Source organism: Halichoerus grypus, chromosome 6 (genome assembly GCF_964656455.1).
Source record: "Halichoerus grypus chromosome 6, mHalGry1.hap1.1, whole genome shotgun sequence".
In the NCBI taxonomy this organism is placed as follows: Eukaryota; Metazoa; Chordata; class Mammalia; order Carnivora; family Phocidae; genus Halichoerus; species Halichoerus grypus.
The window spans coordinates 52013115-52035133 of record NC_135717.1 but is presented as its reverse complement, the minus strand read 5'-3'; the positions used below and the strand labels follow the sequence as shown (position 1 = coordinate 52035133).

Below are 22019 nucleotides of genomic sequence, written 5' to 3'. Positions count from 1 at the left end.
AAATAAATAAATAAATAAATAAAATAAACTCCAGTCTTCAATACAAAAAAAAAAAAAAAAAAAAAAACCTCTTAACAGGCCAGACATAACAAATTGTCAATTCGGTAAAATATGAAAAATTTATTTGTCATGAAATTAAAGGAATTTGGGCTTTGGCGGAACACTAAAACTGTTTGAAACATACACTCGTCTTCCTTCGCTGACTCAGCAAGGAGCCAGGGATCATGCTGTGTGCAGAAGATATAAGAAGTGTTGGCTGAGAATATTCGCGCAAAGTGGACACCAGAGAACAGTTTACTGTGTGGTTAGAAAACGGAGTTGCTTCCAAGAAAAGCAATTCTTTGGTTTCTATGATAGGCAACAAACTTCTTCCCCCAAAGCTGCCATGGCAAAGCAACGCAGTCTCCCCCCAGTGTGGCTAGTCTTCTATTAGAAGCCTGTAGGGGCCACAGTCATAGGGGAAGAACACCCCCAAAATTATGAGGGATTTCACAGGCTGCTGCACCGCTTTTGGATACGCTTACTCTACAAACATCCCCCTAAATGGCAAAAGGCATCAGAGAATTTGCTCCATCGTCCGTTCTCACCTTTGCATCCCTGTGGTTCTTATTTCCTCTCTGGAAATGAACTTCAGAAAGAAAACACAACCTAGCGTGAGCACCGGACGTAGACCCTCACGGTGCCCAGATTCCTTGCATCACGCTTGCGCATAGCCTTGCTGTGCTAGCAATGGACACTGCGAACGGTCACACCATCGGGGAGTGGCTCCGGTGACTCCCACAGCCAGGCCCAGCGATGTCACACATTCCTGTAAGGCCAGGGCAGAGGGCAGAGTGGAAGAGCTCACCTACCAGGAAGCAGAGACCACATCCTCCTGAGTTTGCCCGGAGATTCCAAGAGAGAACAGCTCTGACAAAGTCCTCAGATGGCCAGTCCTCCCAGATGACCCAAGTCTCTTAAGCAGTGGGCAAGAGGAAAACACACTGGCAAGTCTCCATGGCCATTACATTTCTGTGCATCCCCTAGGATGACAGAGGATCCCTGGGACCCCTGAGCGTTTCCTTACTATTCTACAGAGAACACTTTATTGGGATTATAAAGTAAGGATCTGCATTACTCTGCATTTTTTTTTTTTTTTTTTTTTTTTTTTACTTAAAACTGACTTCTGGTGCTTTCTTCACTAAATCACAAACCTACGATTGTTTGTGAATATGCCGGCTCCAGATAGATCTGTATTTTGGTCTTTGGTTGCCAGGAAAATTCCAGACTCCCAACTCTGGCTGCCAGTCTCCGTGTTTTTATTCCATCAAATCTGAGCAAGACTTAAGCCGTCGGAGAAGTGGAGATGCGAGAAGCACGTTGACCGTCACAATTTCCTATGGCCTCTGATCTCTGTTTCTCCAGTTTCACCAAAACTTAATGAAACCGAAAGGCACAGAGGAAAAAATAAAGATCTCTCCCTTTAAAAAATCATGTCATTGTTGAAATTTTAAAAAATAACCGTATTAATATTTTATCTGATTCAGAAACGGTGAAAGAGAAATCTGCCAGTTAAAAGACCAGAATGAGAAAAAAAAATAAACAGAGGAGAAACGTTGCAAATATCTACATCATCTACCGTGGGAACATCTCTACAGTATTTTCAGAAAATAACTGCCTTGAAGATACGTGGAACATGAGCACTCTGTTGGGGGGTGTGCATGTTTCAATTTGCTATAACTAATACGTCACAGTAAAGGGACGATTTACATTTAACCACTTTCTGAGTGGAAAAAAATAACAGACTTGTCAGAGTAATATTTTTTCTGTTTAATAACCTATGGTTATAGTCACAAATCATAGCAATAACATGATCCCAAATCCAGCCCCACTGTTGTGAAGACAAACTATAATAGTCAAATCAACTTTTGATTTATTCACCTAAATTCTGGTCTCCTACCAACACAGTAGTAGATTGGGGTACAGTGACTGCTAAAATGTGTTTCTTTATTTGAAACTTAACTGAAGGGATAATGAGATTATGGTAAAATGACATCCTGATCGCTGTAGCCAAAGAATGAAAGTGAGAATTTACCCCACTTTATTATCCTATGGCGACAATATTATGCACAAACTCAGCTCAGACACGCAGGAATACAGATCAGCAGTTAACCTCCCTCCTGACCTCAGCGGTAACTGCTCTCACCTCCTTCCCCGGGGTCCAGAAGCATAAGCCTTCTCCCCCTCGCTCATCATCTCCTTGTTGTCTGTCCCTTCAAGCAGCTCCATGAAAGCTTGGACCCTAAGGCTCCCACGGGCAGCACCTAAAATAGTGCCTGGCACATCACACAGGCAGACTGGTTCAGTAAGCCCCTGTGATTGAATGACTGAACTTGAGAGCTTTTGAGAAAGGAAATGGAGTGGATGACCTCACCCTTTCATGATGCATTCAACCGGCTTCCCTCTGCCACGGGCTCTTGGTCTAGTTCAATGTCAAGTGGCATGCCCAGACAGATTCACTTTTGTCGGTGGGTTGTCTTCGGCAGAATTCCAAAAGTCAACACAGTATAAAAAGATACATGCAGACGGAGCCATTCCTACACCTACTCCCAACCCCTACGTTCCCCACTGACTGCTACAGATCCGCCTCTGTAGTCGTTTCTTGTTTATCTTTCCAGTGTTTCTCTATGCAAATATAAGCAAATTCCCCTATATATCTCCAGATCCCCACCTTTCTTACATAAAGGTACCATAGTCAATACACCAGTCTCCAGCTTGTTTCTTTCACGTGGCAATGTACCTGGACACCATTCCACGTCAGAACACACATCATCACTCTCTTTTAACAACCACACAGCACCCACTGCACAAGGACAGCATCATTCAACCACTCCCTCACAGACTGCCCTACATCTGGTTGCTCCTGGTGCTCTGGTGTTACACGCAAACCTTCAACGCTGCCCTTGTGTAGGTGTCACCAAGTATGCGTGCAGGTGTGTGTGGGGGGGGAAGACTCCCAGAACAGGACATCTGTAATGTTGGTTTACACTGTACGGTTGTTAAGAAATATTGTTAGGTGCCGTGGTGGTGATAGCTTCAATGTGTGTGTGTGTTACAGGGCACCAGAATGTTTTTCCATTCTCGTCAAGGGGAGTGCTAACCTGATTCTTCACTTTCATAAAACACAGACCCTTTGAAATTTTAAATCAATGCAGCATCCCAATGGTAGCCGGAGTTCAGTTTCCCTATTCTACTTCCATCCATCAGTTTTCTAGGCTAACAGATTTTCCCACTAGTAACCTATTAGAGGAAAACAGGCCCTCTAAAAAAGCCTTGAAAGCCTAGTTAATATGGGTGGAATTAAATTTTTATAAGAGTATTCAGGGATTCTAAATCAGCAGCAAATACTTTCTTTTCATCACAATACCCAAAATGACATGGAAAGAAAAACATAAATGAATATTTAAAAACCTTATTCATTCCAATGCAGGGACCCCCAAAAGTAGTTGATATTCTGAGTTTTTTTAGTAATTCATGACTTTTTTTTCACAGTGACAACCTAAAATTAGAAAATGATGCCTATTTGCAGAATTAATGAAAAGGTCTTTTTCCCACCCTTCCAGAGAAGGCATGAGGAAACAACATACTTTCACATGAGAATCTCGGCTCTCAGGAAGCTGACCCTCTGACTTAGAATATTTATTACAGTCAAGGAGCACAAAAGCAGTGATCTCCTTTTGTTCCAGCATATACTTTGCTAAATACAAACATACTAGACTCTATTCCCTTGTTTGATACAGTTCTGTATGATCCATTTAATATACTTCAAAACCATGTGTTATGAACAATATGATGTTCTCTCTGTATTTGTGACTATAAACCAATTCTAGGGACAGTTAGTTACCTTAATCAATAACTCACCAAGACATGTTCAAGAATGTTTTTAGCTACTTTATTCACAATAGCCTCAAACTGGAAATAATAAAATGTCTACCAAGTATAGAATGGGTATCTAAATTTCATACAATGGAACACTACAGATCAATGGGAAAAAATGAACAATTTATACAACATGAAGGAAACTCACAAAACTTAAGTATGATTCCATTATATGAAATTCAAACCGGCAAAACTAATTTGTGGTGACGGAGGTCAGAACGGTGATTACCTTTGAGAAGGAAGGGCATTATTCTGACTGAGGAAAAGGGTACCAGAGAGCTTTCAAAGGTGCTGGAAATGTTCTACATCTTGATCTAGGGGGTCCTTAGATAGGTTAAAAAATTCTGAAATTTGTTATCTTTACTACAAATTATATCTCAGCATCCTGAGCTGGTCCTTACTCCAGGAACAGCCAACTAGAACAGCTCCTGTTATTTATATTTGAGTAATATTAGCTCCGCTGCTGACTAGCAAAATGAATGTGAGGAATGATTTTTTTTCTTGATGAAATCAGAGGTTAATTAGCACGATGAGCGTTAAGAATGGGGTAAAACAGTTTAGATAGTCTCTATCCTTGAACCGCCAGGGTACAAGACTCCATCCGACAAGGCCCAGGGCCTGTACCCTTAGACTTGATCCCAAAATGGTCCAGCCATTGGTTTGGAGGATTTCTGGGCTGCCTGATGCCTATCATAATGGAAATGGAATCCTGCTTTTGGAATATTGGCAACTTTGCTTCAAGAGAAGCTTTCATCCTAAGTGGTTGTCAGAGCACCTAAGAGGACACAGAGCTGGAACTTCAGGTGACAGAATGGAACGTATGGACTAGATTCTGCCTGCGTGCTAATACCCATTTGTTTAAGAAGTGTCTTGATGCTGAATTTGTTCGGAAACTTGCTGTCATTTAAGCTGGTCATGAGGCTGTAAGAGAAGAGCTAATCCTCGCTCAACTACAACTTTCCGGTGGCTACCATCCCCTACCCCAAAAAACTTAAGAGTATGCATGACCAGTCTGGCTTAGCCCTATTGTCAGCAAGTCTGGAGACTGTTAGAGCATGAAAATGTGCAGACATGCGTGTTGGAGGGTGATACGTTTCCTTATGAACAAAATGAAGAATGGAACCAGAGGTGAGAAAAGTTGTATAAATGGGTATATGACAGCACAGCAACACCCAGAGAAAGACACCAACCAGGGGGAGGTTTCCAGCAGCACCCACAGCTCTTGGAGGCTTGTACAGAGAAATGGAAGATATGATCGTATTTGTGGATGACCCAAAATTAAACGAGATGAAAGACTCAGAATTCTAAAAGGTCTTGACAGGCTGATTTGGTAAACTCCATCTAACAATATTAAATATACAATTTAGGTGCACAAAAATTAACAACTCAGAACAAAAAGGACAAGGATCAATGACAAAATCCATTATACTCGTTACATTTAAAACTTTAGGGGTTTTGGATAACAAGTTCAGGTTCAATGTGAATTGGAAATATGTTATGGTCACCAAAAATGTAATGCATATATTACATTTTAAAAAAAAAGTTTACTTTGAAAAGATGTAATGCAAACAGATACTTGTACATCTATGTTCATATCAGCATTAGTCACAAAAACCAAAGGGGGAAGCAACCTAAGGGTCCACTGAAAGATGAATTGGATAAACAAAATGGGACATATCCTTGGGGGCGCCTGGGTATCAGTTAAGCATCTGCCTTTGGCTCCGGTCATGATCCCAGGGTCCTGGGGTTGGGCTCCCTGTTCGGCAGGGGTCTGCTTTTCCCTCTCCCTCTGCCCCTCCCCCTATTTGTGCTGTCTCTCTCTCTCTCTCTCAAATAAATAAATAAATATCTTTTTAAAAAATGGGACATATCCATACAATGGAATATCATTCAGTATTAAAAAGGAAGAAAATTCTGGCACCTGCTACAACATAGATGAATCTTGGGGACATCATGATAAGTGAAATAAGCCGGACACAAAAAGGCAAATACTGTATGACTCCAGTTAGTTGAGGGCCCTAGATTTGGTCTAATTCATAGACAGAAAGTAGAGTGGTGGTTATCAGGGGCTGGTTAGCAGCAGTGGTGAGTGGGTAGAGTTTCAATCAGGGAAGATGAAAATGTCCTGGAGATGGATGGTGGAGGCACACTGTGAATGGACTCTATGCCACTGAGCTGTCACCTGAAAGTGGTTAAAATAGTAAATTTTATGTTACATATGTTTTACCACAATTTTTTAAAGAGACTTTATTTATTTATTTAGAGAGAATGCACGCATGCAAGCGAGCAGGGGGATGGGCAGAGGGAGAGGAAGAGAGAGAATCAGACTCCCCATTGAGCACAGGACCCAACGTGGGCTCCATCTCACAACGCCGAGATCATGACCTAAGCCAAAACCAAGAGTCAGACACTTAATTAACTGAACCACCAAATGCCCCTGTTTCACCACAATTTTTTTAATGTCCATAAAAATGTAATGCAATCTTCCGCTCCATTGATTTGAACAAAGGTTGTTGTCCTGCTCCACACTTTGCTCTCAGAACATGGCTGAAAGCAAAGTATGGTATCCATACTTTGTAAGAGGTCGGTAAACACTGCCTACCCAATCCACCTGCTCTACCAGCCCCTGGTTCCTCCTTCTCGATCACACCCACTTCTTAGGACCCGGATGGCTCATCTCCCTCCATGAGGGGATTGCTGGTCACCTGTGAAAGGAAGAGGCTCCCAAAACATGTTCTGCCTCAAGTCCCCAATGTCTCTACCCTGGCTCCTGGCACATCAAGTTCCCAATGTCTCTGCCCTGGTTCCTGGCACGCTCTGGGGCAAAAGGTCTGTCAGTCAGAGGAGCTGACTTCCTGGACACTCAGGGCATGGGCACCCTTTCAGAGAAGCCCGGAATTCCTCTAGGTAATAAATATTTCAGAAAGCCTTGGCTCTCCATCCCACTTCCTCTCTGCTCCCTCCCCAACACGCACACACACACGCACACACATGTGTGCACGCACACACATCCATCCTGAATCTCTGCCTCCCAGATGCAAACAGGTGACTGGTATATTCATTCATGCAATAAATATTCAGAGTTTGGGGGAAATTTTGAAGTTGAATTTTTTTTTAAATATTTATCTATTCAGGGAGTGTGTATCTCATGAATGACAATATTTATTGAACAATACTATTATCAGAACTTATCTCATTTCTCTCTCTCCTAAAATAAATTAGTCTATGAAGCTGACACAGAGGGAAGGAGCCCACAAGGCACCCACAATGCTGGGGAATGCCAGGTCCCAAGAAGAAGATTACTGTAAGGGGGAAGAATCATTCACGCTCTTGGTGTCCCTTTCTCTGTGGCTGTTCCTCCCTGTGTCCCCTCCCACCTCCTCCTCCACAGGGCAGGAGGGGGGACTTGCCTGGCTGGCCGGGAGGAATGGGAGGGCTGGAAGCTCAGCCCTTTCTCCCTCTGTCCCTTGGAAACCTGCTGGAAGCCCACCTAAGGTTTTGTCACATACCACAGCCTCCAATTTAGCTTTTATCAGAAATAGTTATTACTTTGGTCTCCACCTGCCTGACCCCTCAACCCTAGTTCTCAACTGGTTCAGAGCACCGGTGGGAAGAGCATGTTCCTAATCAGCCCTCATACCTCACACACATAACAAGGTGGTCCCGGGCAGGTTTGTGGGTGGAAGGCTAAGAGGCTGGAAAGTGGCTTCACAGGGACACCTGCACGATGACAAGAATGTGCCAACAGGCCAGTGATCTCTGAGGCTGGAGGACCCAAGATCCACTAGGCTGTCACTATAGGACTTTTTCACTCTTTTGTTCTGGAACAATGGAACTTCCCCTGGACAGGTAACCTGAGAGACCCAGCATTCAGTCTCTCTGAAGAAAATACCAGAGTCTCAGATAACAAAACAAAATGAAATCAGAAGGACTGCCCAAGTCCTCCTTGTAATTGTTAATGGCACTGAACATTTATGGAGCACAAAAAATGTAAGCCACTCTTGGGCCTAAAACTCTTTCTGGCAAGTGCACAACCTACCTAACTCTGGGTCTGCCCAACCCAGTGTGACATGCCCTCCGCACCTGTCTTGACTGATCCCATGAGCCAAGCAATTTCCACATTTCCATCTCATCGTGCTAGAGAGCCATAGTTGATGTCTATATATTTTGTGTCCTCCTTGTCCAAGAACAAGAGAGAAATGAACAGCATCAGAGCTGCACTTGGTTAAAGGTATTAAAACATGAACACTGAGCCTTAGAGACCACTTAGTACTACCCCTCATTCCCCACACAAAGCAACTGCGCTAACATAAAGTAAATGCGGTGTCCGACCTACTCATACCTGGGGAAGCCTGAACATGAACTGGATATGAGAGGATATTAAAGACATATTATTAATTGTGTTAGTTATGATAATGTTATTTTGGTTACCTGGGGAAATTTCTTTCTTTCCTTCCTTCCTTTCTTGGGGGGAATGGAGGGGACGGAAGGCCATATTATACTAGGGGTGGAATGTCAAGATACCTTTTTTTAAGTTGAGATATAATTGACATATAACACTGTGAACATTTAAGGTGTACAATGTGTTGATTTGGTGCACCCTGGAGTCAGCTAACACCTCCACTGGTGTTACCATTTCTTTTTTGTGCTCAGAACATTTATGATTTAGTCTCTCAGGAACTTTCAAGTATATAATACAGTATGTTAACTCTATTCACCATGCTGTGCATTAGATTCCCCAGAACTTATTCACCTTCTCACTGTAAGTTTGTACCCTTTGACCAAGATCTCCCCAATTCTCCCACCCTCTGTCCCTGGTAACCACCACTCTACACCCTGCTTCTGCAAGTTTGGCTTTTTTAGATTCCACATGTAAGTTGTATCATACATTATTTGTCTTTCTCTGTCTGACTTATCTCACTTAACATAATGCCCTAGAGGTCCATCCATGTGGTCACATATGGCAAGATTTCCTTCTTTCTCATGGCTGAATAATATTCCATTGAATGTACAAACCATACCTTATATATCCAATCATATGTTGACAGACACTTAGGTGATTTCCATGTCTTGGCTATTGTGAAATTGTGCAATAAAATATCTTTAATTTACTTTAAAATATCTTAGCATTTTTTACAAATGGAGTGAATGAATGAATGAATGAATGAATGAATAGCTGGTCTGACCCAGAGGACACACAGCTAGTTAGTGGTGGGGCTGGTTAATAGTCCAGCATCCTTCCTCTAATGTTTTACAAAAGACCATTTGCAAAATTTTATATCCTCTACACCAGAGCAGCTACTCAAGGTGACTGTAGCCATGTAGAGGGCCATTCAGGCTCTGCCCACTCAGCTTTGGAGGGGCCCTACAGGCTCCCAATCAGTGTGACAAACTGAGTTTGATAAAAAAAAAAAAAAAAAAGTTGCTAGGTTGGCCTTCTTCTCTGATCCAAACGGCCAAGTAATGGCCACGTAGTCATTAAACATTTGCCTGGGTGGACATTTGTTCCAACTTTCTAAGACCACATCAGTGTACCAAGAAACTCAGTTCTTTCATAATGTAATAACATGACCTAACAGAATTAGTGTATAATCACACATAATAACCATGAACTGCTTATTAGGTACCAGGGACTATTCTAAGCATTTGACAAGAATGATCTCAGTTAATCACCACAACCTCCAAGAGATTATTGTCTCCATCATGTAGATGAAGTAGGGGCACAGAGAGTTTAAGAAACTTGCCACGCCCACAGAGCCCTGAGGGACAGAGTCAGCATTTTGGATGACTCTGCCATACGTTCTCCTTAAGGCCACATACCATTTCCTCATAGTCACACCTAATGGGAGAAATGGTCCAGGGATAATTCTTTCTCATTGCTATCTTTAAAAATACTACAGAAGAATTGGGGCACCTGGATGGCTCAGTCATTTAGGCGTCTGACTCTTGATTTTGGCTTAGGTCATGATCTCATGGGTCATGGGACTGAGCCCCGCTTCGGGCTCCACGCTCAGCAGAGAGTCTGCTTGTCCTTCTTCTGCTGCTCTTCCCCCCGCCCCCAACTTGCATTCTCTCTCACTCTCTCTCTATCAAATAAATAAATAAATCTTTAAAAAAAAATAACTACAGAAGATTAAAAACCAAAAGTAAAAGAGAAAAATTAAATCTGCCCTATAGGCCAAAAAAAAAAAAAAAGTCTGACTTCAGAAAAATCTTTCACTGTGTTTTCCCCAAAAAAATTCAAATTATTTACATGCTGTTTAACTCTCTTCCTCAAACAAACCTGGGCAAGAAGTCCAGGAAGCTCTGCAATTTCTCCTCTAGAAAACTACCTGGAGGCTGCCCAGTGGGCAGCAGAGGCCTGAGGCTGCCCATTCAGCCTCTCATAGTGAAGTGATAGAAAGTCACTCCCTTGAAGGGTTCTGGGTGACTTTCTGCAGAAAAATCTTCACACACACTCACAGGAAATAAAGGAGAATGCAGTCAACCTTCCAATACCTTCACTATCTCTCAGAACTGACAATAACTTTGAATGAATCAATTCCTTCTTTAATGTGCCATCAAAGCGAAAATAAGACAAAAGACCAAGAAAGTCAGATTCAAACAACGAATCCTAGAAAGGGGGAGGCGTCTTAGGATGAACTGGGGAAACCGCCACCTTGGAGTGGTACTCAGCCCTGTTCCGGAGCCCCTCCCTCCATTAGTCCAATTATCCCAACAGGAATAAATGAAGGGTGGCTCCTGTCATCACAGAAGTCGGAATTCTCAACAGAAGTCAAAGTCAAATGAAGATACAGCATAGGTAGCATCTGAAGGCATGGAGGGAAGGAAAGCCTAAAAACCAGATCAACACCAACCGAGTGGTCTGATTCCGAAGGGTTCAGGGATTACTGGCATGGAGGTTGCCACAAAGGGCTTTGATTACAAGAAGAGAAAGGATTTATATCATGGCTACTATCCCTACTGGAAAAAAAGCCAAGCTTCCTCAAATATAAGCAGGCTGAATGATGAAGTTAATAATTGAGGCCAGGAAGCCATATTTCCTATTGCAATAGAAATGAATACTGCTATCTACGAAGGACAAGAGCCTCTCCCACAGAGGAACTTCTTGTTCCTCCCCCAAATTTATTATCATGAAAACTAGTATTTGACATTCACTAAATGCCAACAACATGCCCATATCTGCTATTATGACTACATCATTAGTTCACCTCTGAACTGACTTTCTAAACATTGTTAACTTCGTCCTGGACAACAAAAGGCAGGCATGAAGATAAGGAAGGCAATTAAGAGTTATGCTAACAATAAAAATAAAGTAGTGATATAATTTTCTGCTTTGTCCAGGCATGGTTTATGACTTTGACATTAAAAAGACTGGGAAGCTTTTTTCTTGTTGTGACTACTGCAGACAAGGCAGATGTGGTGATTACAAATGGCTAAAGGCAAATCAGGAAAAGAAAAGATCCTGGGACAGTCTCCTGTCTAAAACTGTGTGTTAACATTGTAAGACGATGCTACTTGGAATACCCAAAGGAAAATCTGTCTACTCTGCAGCCCAATCATGTCTCCCCTTTCTGGGCCATATTTCTCGAGCTCTGCATCTCACACTCAGGACAGCGAGGCTGACATGGAAGCCAGCCGAATAACAAGAGGAAGGAAGCTGAAGGAAGGAAGCCACAGGAAGCCAAAACAAAAATGGCAGAACCAGAGCTAGGTCTAACTCAACTCTGGTCATGAAGAGTTCAAACTCCCAGGGTGGTTTCATTCCAGAACTCTCATGTTGCCTCATTTTGTGTATTTTTGTCCTCCAAGTCTCCGATTCCAGGGGAATGGACGTTTCCCTGGTTGTTCTCATGCCCGACTACCTGAACACAACACATGGTTTGTGCCTCCAGGAAGGCAATTACAATACTATATTGTAACTACTAATTCCTAGGCTCATCTGCCCCCTCCCCTGCCATTGCCGGGTCCTCAAAATGCGAGCGACATCACTCATCCCCCTGTGTGTCTGACAGCAGCACCGGGCACACGGTGGGCATCCATCATCTCTGCCCCATAAGCAGTGAGCAGATCTTATAAACAGACAATTCCTGAGAAGACTTTCTGCTCATAAATGCCCTTCCTCGTGAAGCCAAAGTTTCACTATTGAGGGTTAATGGCTTTGGCTCTGTTGTCCAGAGTCCTTAACAAAATAGATCTCTTTGAAAGGAGTGTCCCTGTTTTCTCAACTGCTGTGAGCTAATATATAAAGGGAGTAAAAGAAACTGGCTCAGAATCGAAGGGAAGTATTAGAGAAGAGAGAAATAGGGAGGAGAAGAGGAAAGAGGAAAGAACTGAGAGGAAAGGGAAAGGTGGAAAGGAGGCAAAGTCATACCCCGCCTTCCTCAGAGTTTTGCCTGGAATCTGCCATCACCACTTTCTCTCCCCACAGAACTGTGGACGCTTCCAAGTATACTCGCTTCTAAGGAGCTTCTCCTTGCAAATGAAATGGAGGAAGCAGGTTTTCACTCTTCCCAAAATGCTCAACAATGGCTGAACATTCCTTTTTGATCTTTTCCTTGTTGTAAAAGAAAACAAAGGAAGAGAAAAGGACTCCACATATAACCTTCCGCAATCTAAAAGAACAGAATGGGGGTGCCTGGCTGGCTCTGTTGGTGGAGCACGTGACTCTTGATCTTGGGGCTGTGAGTTTGAGCCCCACGTTGGGTGTAGAGATTACTTAAAAATAAAATCTTTAAAATAAATGAATGAAAAGGGGCACCTGGGTGGCTCAGTCATTAAGCGTCTGCCTTTGGCTCAGGTCATGATCCCAGGGTCCTGGGATCGAGCCCCACATCGGACTCCCTGCTCAGCGGGAAGTCTGCTTCTCCCTCTCCCACTCCCCCTGCTTGTGTTCCCTCTCTCACTGTGTCTTTCTCTGTCAAATAAATAAAATTTTTAAAAAATAAAAAAAATCAATAAAATAAATGAATGAATGAATGAAAAGAGCAGAATGATTAGACTTTACACATACGAAAACCCTGAAGGTGAATATTCAAGGTCTGAGGTGGCAGCTACAAGGGTGACTAAAACCGGAAGGGCTTTGCAGGTCCATTTGAATTAAACTATTAGCAGAATGAAGTTCCATTTTTGTATGATATTTAAGAGGAACCAAAGTTAGTTTTTTGTTTCTTTGTTGGTTTGTTTTATTTTTTTAAGTAATCTCTACACTCAACATGGGGCTCGAATTCACGATTCTGAGATCAAGAGTCAGATGCTCTTCCAACCGAGCCAGCCAGGCGCCCCAGGAACCAAAGTTTTAAGGAAAGCAAACTACTAGTTAAGACTCCTGTAATAATTCTTTGAGCCTTTGGTTTAAATTTTATGGAGTTTTGGTCCATCCTAATTCCTTCATAAGACCTGAAGAATTATTACTTGCTGCATTTTTATGCCATCAGAGAGATACTCCTTCATAAATTTAAAAATAAGTTGTGAACTTGCATTTTTTTTTCACCTTTGTGTGCAAGAAAATTCATTTTATACAATTTCCAAACCATTCTGTGTTCTGGAGACTTTACTGAGATGGACTCTTATCAAGTGCTTCTTAGGCTATAGGGAGGTTTTCATTCCCATCTTTGAGTAGAATATATAAAGTTTAGACTGAGAGGCAAAAAAAGAGTTTGGTTCTTGTCACACAAATTAAACAAACAACAACAACAAAACATATATATGAATGTATCCAAAAGGGCCAAGAATGGCAGGAGGAAAAAAACGTCAAGCAACAGATATACTAGTTCATAAATGCCAGGTGACCCAAAAGCAATTCTTCTAAGGAGCTGCAAGAGATTGAACCCCAGGGCAGCCCCAGCTCCACTTGTTCCCAGATTTAAAGAGATGTTTCTGCCAGAAAGCAACACAAATCAGGCCACCACATTCTTTCCCATTTTTTTGAGAAAGACAAAATCTCGTCAGCGTCTCTGGTGACAAAGACACAGCAGAAGAAACAACGTAAGTCCTCGTCCCCTTCTCAGGACTCTGGGCCCATCAGATTCAAGTGCAAACCACTCAGGAGGGCAGCTCCGCAGCCTGTTCACCTAGCAGATGTTCACACTGACCATGCTAACGAAAGGGGGGAGGAAGAAAAGTAAGAGCCAATATCCACAGTCATTATCACAACGAAGCCCTAAAATGCAGGCAAATAATAAAACAGAACATTTCTGTCCTATCAATCCAATCTCCATAGCTCAACTAAATGGTGATAAAGCTTCCTGCAAACATAAAGGGATGTACATTCACAGAATAATTTTGAAAACGTGTGGCTCTCGCTGTCTGGTCTTCAGTCAATAAATGCACCATAGACGAACATTTTCAATAAATATTAAACCACAATAGACAACCATTCTGGTCTCTGAGACACACGCAGTGTTTTTACCCACAGAAAGCACCTGTTGTAATAACTTCAAAAATGAGTTGTGGAAAAGAAAAATAATTTTACCCCATGGTACACAGAACAATAGGCCTCAGACAGTCAGGCATTGGGACTGGGATAATAGCTCCTGGTAGACACAGACAAGAGTGCCTGAGATCTGTCCAGCCCAGACTATGGTCTCCCACGCACCAAGAGCGCATGGCTCCATTATAATAACTGAGCGCGGAAGATGGGAAAGAATCCTGCAGCAGAAGGCTGAGGTCTTGGGAAGATACTGCAGAAAGCCAAAATCAAATAGAAGTATTATGTCTTTCTAAAAAAAAAAAATTAATAAAAAAAATAATAATAATATATATATACATATATATATATATATATATATATATATATATATATATATACTGCTATCCAAGGGTGTGGTTTGTATTCGGTGTCCAAAGGCAAGCTTCTTTACTTGTTGCTATTAAACTAGTCAAAACTATTAACTATTCACTACCTGGTAGAATGGAGTCAGGCAGGAAGGAAAGAGGTAGGCTTCCTCTGTGTTATGGAGAACAAATCTAACACATCTCTACCACAATGCCTCAAACTTCAGAAGGAATGGTGAGAATTTTAAATCTCAGGGTTAATAATCCCTAGCATAAAACCAAAAATGTAGACCCACTCCTCCTGGGTGAGAGGTCAGCAACTGTAGGCAAATTTCATTAAAATGTTTAACTCCAAGACGAGTGAAATGAATGGAAAATAGGTCACAGCAGACAGGAATGTGCCCACAAGGAAAAGACATGCCCAGGGACTTCTCACAGAATAACCTTTGCTTAGAAAACAGGCCTTTCACTCTGGAAAACAGTATGGAGGTTCCTCAAAAAGTTAAAAATAGAACTACCCTACGACCCAGTAATTGCCCTACTAGTTATTTATCCAAAGAATACAAACATAGTGATTTGAAGGGGCACCTGCACACCAATGTTTAGAGCAGCAATGTCCACAATAGCCAAACTATAGAAAGAGCCCAGATGTCCATTGACAGATGAATGGATAAAGAAGTGTGTGTGTGTGTATATATATATACACACACACACACAATGGAATATTAACCATCAAAAAGGATGAAATCTTGCCATTTGCAATGACATGGATAGAGCTAGAGGGTATTATGCTAAGTGAAATAAGTCACTCAGAGAAAGACAAATACCATATGATCTCACTCATATGTGGAATTTAAGAAACAAAACAGATGAACATAGGGGAAGGGAAGGAAAAATAAAATAAGATGAAATCAGAGAGGGAGGCAAACCATTAAGAGACCCTTAACTATAGGAAACAAACTGAGGGTTGTTGGAGAGGAATGGGTAGGGTGATGGGGTAACTGGGTGATGGGCATTAAGGAGGGCACGTGATGTAATGAGCATTGGGTGTTATATGCAACTGATGAATCGCTAAATTCTACCCCTGAAACTAATAATACACTATATGTTAATTAAATTGAATTTAAATTAAAAAAAATTTTTTTAAAGAAAACAAGCTTTTCTTAGAAGCTGAGTATGCCATTCAGGAAAGGAACTGAATTAACGTCCTGAAGAATTATACCTTTTTCATCCTTCCAGGTCAGAGAGGACAATAGCCATATACAAAGTTTCATTAGGGAGGAGGACGAACAGGTCATTTACCCGATGTGAAGGAGAGTACCAGAGGTAGACAAAAGATGCCACGAGTGGCTCAGAGTGAGGATTCTTTTCCCAGGCATATCTGTGAGCAGTGGTCCAAAATGAAGAGGATGAGGACCGTTACTCAGAGTGAAGGGCCAATGCCCTCAGCCACGAGAATAGCTCTGACACAGAGCGGGCTGTGCAAGAAAGAGGTAACACAGCAAGGCCTGACTCCTATCCTTGCAAAGGCCTCTTACAAGGGTGGCCCTTGGCTGGGATCTGAGAAATTCGACTTGGAAAGCGTTCCCACCACTTTAACTGATGAGAGTGGCTCACTGTCTGTTTATGCAATCCATGTGGTTTATGCCCAAGTAGAACAAAAAGGCAGAGAGAGGGAGAATTCACTCTCTCTCCCTGATGATGAGCTGGGACATCAGCCTTCTCCTGTCCTCAGACTGGAATTACAACACTGGCTCTCCTGGGTCTCCAGCTTCCTGACAGCAGATCCTGGGGCCTCTCAGTCTCCATAATGACATGAGCCAATTCTTTATCATAAATCCCAATCTATCCATCCATCCATCCATCCATCTCCTATTGGTTCTGTTTCTCTGGAGAACCCTAAGATAAGAGTATTACTTAATAGGTTTGAGAATATCACAAGGAATTTAACTCTTTAATTATGAATGAAGATTTGCTAATTTAGGATTTGCTAAATTTTTGCAATCCTCAGGCAGTCACCTGTTAGATGCTATTATCCCTAAAGTCACCAGCCAATTCTGGGCCAGTATTGAAGGCTCACAACTGGTGAGGGAAAGAGCCTGGAATATATAAGCGAGCACCCAGACTACTTCATAACTTTCACTGGCTCCAGGCCTGCTCCTGGCCCCTGATAATGACAAGACTGGCCATCTCCTGGGCACCCATGATCAGGGCTCAGGGCGAGCCCTTTCTCACACATCACTGCAAAACTGCAAATCCTAAAGGACTCTCCTATTTTGCTGATGAGATTCAGAAAGGCCAAGCAACTAGTCAGAAGCCACAAGTCAAGGTGGTGTGTCTGATTCCAAAGCCCACACGCTCTGTTCCATCATGCTACGGCCAACTACAATTTAGGAACTACTCTAACACCTGGGGTTTTAATTTAGTCTTTGGAAGAGAAAAAATTTAGGGCTGGTTATTCAAGGTAAGAAAGCAATAGAAAAGTAAGAGAGCTTTTCTCTGTTGGTATATACAAAAATATTAAGTATTACTCTAGGCCTTTGGAAATACTAAGGGCACCCTGAGAAGGATGGCCCCAGCCCAAGTCTGATCCCAAGGACCTAAGGAAAAGTCGTTGAAACTCATAGCACACTGCCCCTGTGACAGACAGCCTTCTAAGTGTCTCGTTCTGTTCAAGTTGAAGGGAAAAAAAACCTGTACTATGCCTACGAAGGCTTCCACAATGGGGGGAAGAAAGGTTTTTGTTGAACATCTGCTTTCCTTCTGGGATTCTGGAATCTGGGTACATGCTAGGCAGAGGGTGCCTATGTGATCAGCCCCCAATAAAAACCCTGGCCATTGAGTCTCTAACAAGCTCCTCTGGTAGACACTTCACACATATTGCCACAACAGGGGATGGAGGGTGTGGATATGGAGGCCGAGAGGCCCCCCAGGCTGCTGTCTGCAAGCTGGGGAACCAGAAAAGCCAACAGTAAGATTCAGTCTGAGTCCAAAGGCCTGAGAACCAGGAGCTCCAAGGTCCAAGGGCAGGAGAAGATAGATGTCCCAGTTCAAGAAAAGAGAGCACATTCACCTTTCTGCTGCCTTTTTATTCCATTCAGGCCTTCAGAATTAAAAGAGGCTCACCCACATGGGGAAGGACAGTCGGCTTTACTCGCCTACGGATTCAAGTGCTAATCTCTTCCAGAGACAACCTCACAGACACACCCAGAAATAACGTTTTACCAGCTATCTGGGCATCCCTTACTTAGCCCAGCCAAACTGACATATAAAATTACCTATCATAAGATATGACTGCAAAGACTCTTGGAATCCATAATCTGGTTTTTGCTTCTTTTCTGTGGTTTTCATTCAGCGAATATACACCAGGTCCCAGCTTTCTGGGGAGCCATACATAAGGCATTTGGGGGAGATACCGAAGGTCCCAGTCTGCTTCAATTCAGGTGGAACCTGAACAAGGATTCCAAAATTTCATGCATTGGAACGATTAGATTCTCGTTCTCTAGGCCCAATTTCATCCTCTGTCGACTAAATAACTAGGCAAAGTCAGGGGAGAGGACCATAAGAAAGCCTAGACTACTTTGTTTGAAAAAGCAAATATTTAAAAAAAAAAAAAAAGCAAACCCGTAAGAATACAAAAACACTAACTCAAAAGGATATATGCACCCCTACATTATACCAGCATTATTTGCAATAGCCATGATATGGAAGCAGCCCAAGTGTCCATCAACTGATGAATGGATAAAGAAGATGTGGTAGATACATATGATGGAATATTATTCAGCCATCAAAAAGAATGAAATCTTGCCATTTGCAATGATGTGGATGATCTAGAGAGTATTATGCTAAGTGAAATAAGTCAGAAGGAGAAAGGCAAATACCATATGATTTCACTCATATGTAGAATTTAAGAAACAAATGGACAAAGGGAAAAAAGAGACAAAACAAAAACACTCTTAACTATAGAAAACAAAGAGATGGTCACCAGAGGTGGGTGGGGGGTGGGGGGGTTGGGTGAAACAGGTGAAGGGGATTAAGAGCACACTTATCATGATGAGCACTCAGTAATGTACAGAATTGTTGATCCACTACATTGTACACCTGAAACCCACATAACACTGTTAATTATACTGGGATTAAAATTTAAAAAAAAAAAAGAAAAGAAAAAGAAGTGAAAAATAAATAAATAAATAAATAATCAAACCTTTCAATCTGAAAAAGAAAAAAAAAATGTTATGCACCTAGAGAGGGAAATAAGGGCAGAAAGAAAACTAGAAATTGTTGGTAATTAAATCCTGTGGCCTGCAGAAAGGCACTTGGTAGTGATGAGAACAATCAGCGAATCTCCAGGAAAGTATCAGGCATTAAAGTAGCTGAGATGAGAGAAAGTATTCAGCTGAGAGACTGGGGGGGACCTCCAGGACCCTGCCTAATCTCTAAGAAAACAGTATAAATAGGGTCATTCTGAGGTTGGCTGAGACGAAATCTGACCTAGCACCTGGTGTGTGGTCTGTCAGATTTTCCCCGGCAGGATGACGTAATTCATGCCCCACTTGCCCCCATGCATCTGGGCACCGTCCATGGTCCTTTACAGTTCTCCAGTGACATAGTTCAGAGATTGTTAAATTGCTGTGGAACATTCGTATTTACTTTAATTCTGTGGACCTTGTGTAGGACTCTCAGAAAAAAAAGAAAGCAGTCAGAGGCTATAAGAAGTTGCACAGAAGGTCTTCAAATCCTCAACAGAAGCGAGGAGGTTGTAAATCTTAAAATGTAATATAGAAAAACGGATAATAGCCGTGACTTCTAACTTTCCTAGCTAATCCCTTCAGGGAATCAGCAAAAAAGGAGAAAAGTCAGATGTGGTCATGTAGGCAAGATGAGAGTCCTGTAAAGCATGAACATCTCCCCACATGCTCCCCGCCCCTGGAGTAGGAGAGGACCCACTCATTCCACCCACACCTGCTTGGTTGCTTCTCACTAGTCAGGCTGGCGTGCTGAACAGCCATAGTGGTTTTTCTGGAGTATTAGAGAATCTTTTAAACAAATCATTCCTTGGGGGAAGTGAGAGAGTCATTTATTACCTCTTGGTAGTGTGTGTGTGTGATTACTCGGTTCCCCTGGGGGTGTCTGAGAACCAGCCCTGCACCCACTCGATCTCTCCGTCCCCACTTCTCTATCTGCTCCCCCTCAGTGACCGAGGGATCAGAGCCTCTGATTCTTCCAGACCCAACCGCTGCCCTGGTTTCCTCTGGCAACTGAACAGTCTAGCATTCGGTGTGGATGAGCTCAGAGCAGGTCTCGGTTTCCACGTCGGCCCTCACCAAGCAGGGATTACGGTGCTGCGGTGAAAACCAGCTCCCGCCTCCACGGGGCATACGTAGGTGAGATACAGGTTTGATCAACTTTGCCGCAAAACTGCCTTTAACTTTTATTAAAAGTTTTAATTTTCTTCGTCCTTTCTCTGCTCCAATAATAAGGGAATAAGAGCAAGGTGGAGAAAGCATACGTTAAAAAAATAAGAAGAAGAAAATGAGGGAAATCTCCTGATTTGTTATCACATCTCTGCATAAAAGCTCCAAGAGAGAAACAATAGAGAGATCCAACGCTTGAGACACGAAGATTCCAGATCCAGCTCTGCCCCTAAGGAAGCATGTGGTCTTCCGAGTCTGGGCAGGGGTCTGGTCTCAGTTTCTTCATTTGCTAAGTCAACAACGTATGGCCTCATTCTCAGACTCCAGCGCGTGGCCCACAAGGAGGACACAGGGAAGGTCATGGAATTAATTCAAATGACCTGGGGTAGCGGCTAATTTGATTTAGTGAAAGCTGAAGGGCATTGATGCCTTTCACCCTTGTCAGAAGCAAGAGCTCAGAGCTGCCAGGCGCTGCCCCGCCTGGCATTAGCCGCCCACCATCAGGGGTAAGTGCCCCAAGATGCTTTCTTCTCTCAGAGGATGGCTCCCCTCAGGTGCTTGCTTCTCATATTGCTTTGCTGAGCAATGCCTCTTCTGTCGCGGATACCAAGGTCCCCGTCAGCTTATCCCATCCAAGCACTCACAAATTCCCAGAGAGCCGGATCTGAAGTGATAAGGGTTTTCGAGGATGACCCTGGCTGCTGACTCTGGCACAAGAGAGAGCTGCGAGGGACAGCAAAGGGGCATGTGTGTGTGTCTTCCCCAGTATGTATGGCACCGGACATGAGGCCAGAAAGCCAGAGGCTGGGAAAAATAGGAGGAGAAAGCGAGCAGGGTAGAATGTGGGAGACAAAACAAAGGGAGTGGTTGACCCACGGCCACCTAAGAGACACCCATGCTGGGGGGGTGGCCTGTTCTTCTAAGAGCTGCCTTCCCTCGGGACACTAAACCAGGAGATTAAATTAATGGGAACAGTCCTACACACAGAGCCCAGGCATTCCCTGGAAGCGAGGGAGGAGCCTGGCTGCAGGCGCATCCTCTGCCCTGGTCTCCCAGATCTGACCCAGTACCGATGTGTGCCAGCCCCGTGCCAAGCGCGGGCACCCCAAGATGGGTGTGCAGGGTCCCAGGTGTTCCAGGAGAGACGAGAGGGCGGGGAAGGGCCATTCTGACCTTCAGTGGTCGGGGAAGAAGGCCGTGAGGGGGTGCCACGTAAACCGCGAGGTGAAGTTTGAGGAGAAGCCAGCCCTGCAGAGAAAGAAGGTGGGGCGGTGGAGGCATCAGGAGGAAGTGTGGGCACAGGGCGAGTGGGAAAGGCCTGGCGGGCTGGGGAACTCGGGGTCGCCCGTGTGACTGAAGGGGCAGTGAGGGGGGTGAATGAAGGGCAGTGAGAGGTGCACAGAGCCCCCCACATCTGGCCTCTCAGCCCAGCTAAGGGAGCTGGGGTGTACTCCGCCTGTGGCGGGAAGGTGACGTGGGCACAGGGCGCCTGGATCCGCCTGCCCTGTCCCAGGATTGCACCGGCTCCCGTGGACAGGCCCAACTGAGAGGCACAAGACGGGAAGGAGGCAGCCACCGGGAAGCCACTATATCTGCCAGGAGAGGGAAATGATGCCGTGGTCTAGGGCGTCCACAGACATGGAGGGAGGTGGACACCTTGAGGGACGACACGAGGCAGGGTTTTGAAGGTGGGAAAGAAACCCTGGTAAGAAGGCACGTATCTTTAATAGGTGTGTACCTGCAGCAGGTCAGGCCCGATCCAGCACTGTCCTGTCAAGGAAGGGTAAGCTCTATAAAGCTAGAAAAGAATTTCCAGCCCTGTAACATTTCCCACTGAGTAAAGTGGATGAAGCCAAACGTTCCAGCTGCGGCCTCCAGGATCGTCAGTGGACGGACGGATCAGGGCTGGTT

The 22019-nt window shown here is 43.6% G+C and overlaps 1 protein-coding gene and 1 non-coding gene across 4 annotated transcripts in view; both read right to left on the bottom strand.

Annotated features, from left to right (window-relative positions):
• CAMK1D (calcium/calmodulin dependent protein kinase ID) overlaps window positions 1-22019 on the bottom strand; it is a 420921-nt gene that overhangs the window by 339391 nt on the left and 59511 nt on the right. The window lies entirely within an intron of this gene.
• On the bottom strand, window positions 3041-3165 carry LOC118520403 (U6atac minor spliceosomal RNA). The gene has a single exon (XR_004909650.2). It is a non-coding gene; the product is annotated as a U6atac minor spliceosomal RNA (small nuclear RNA).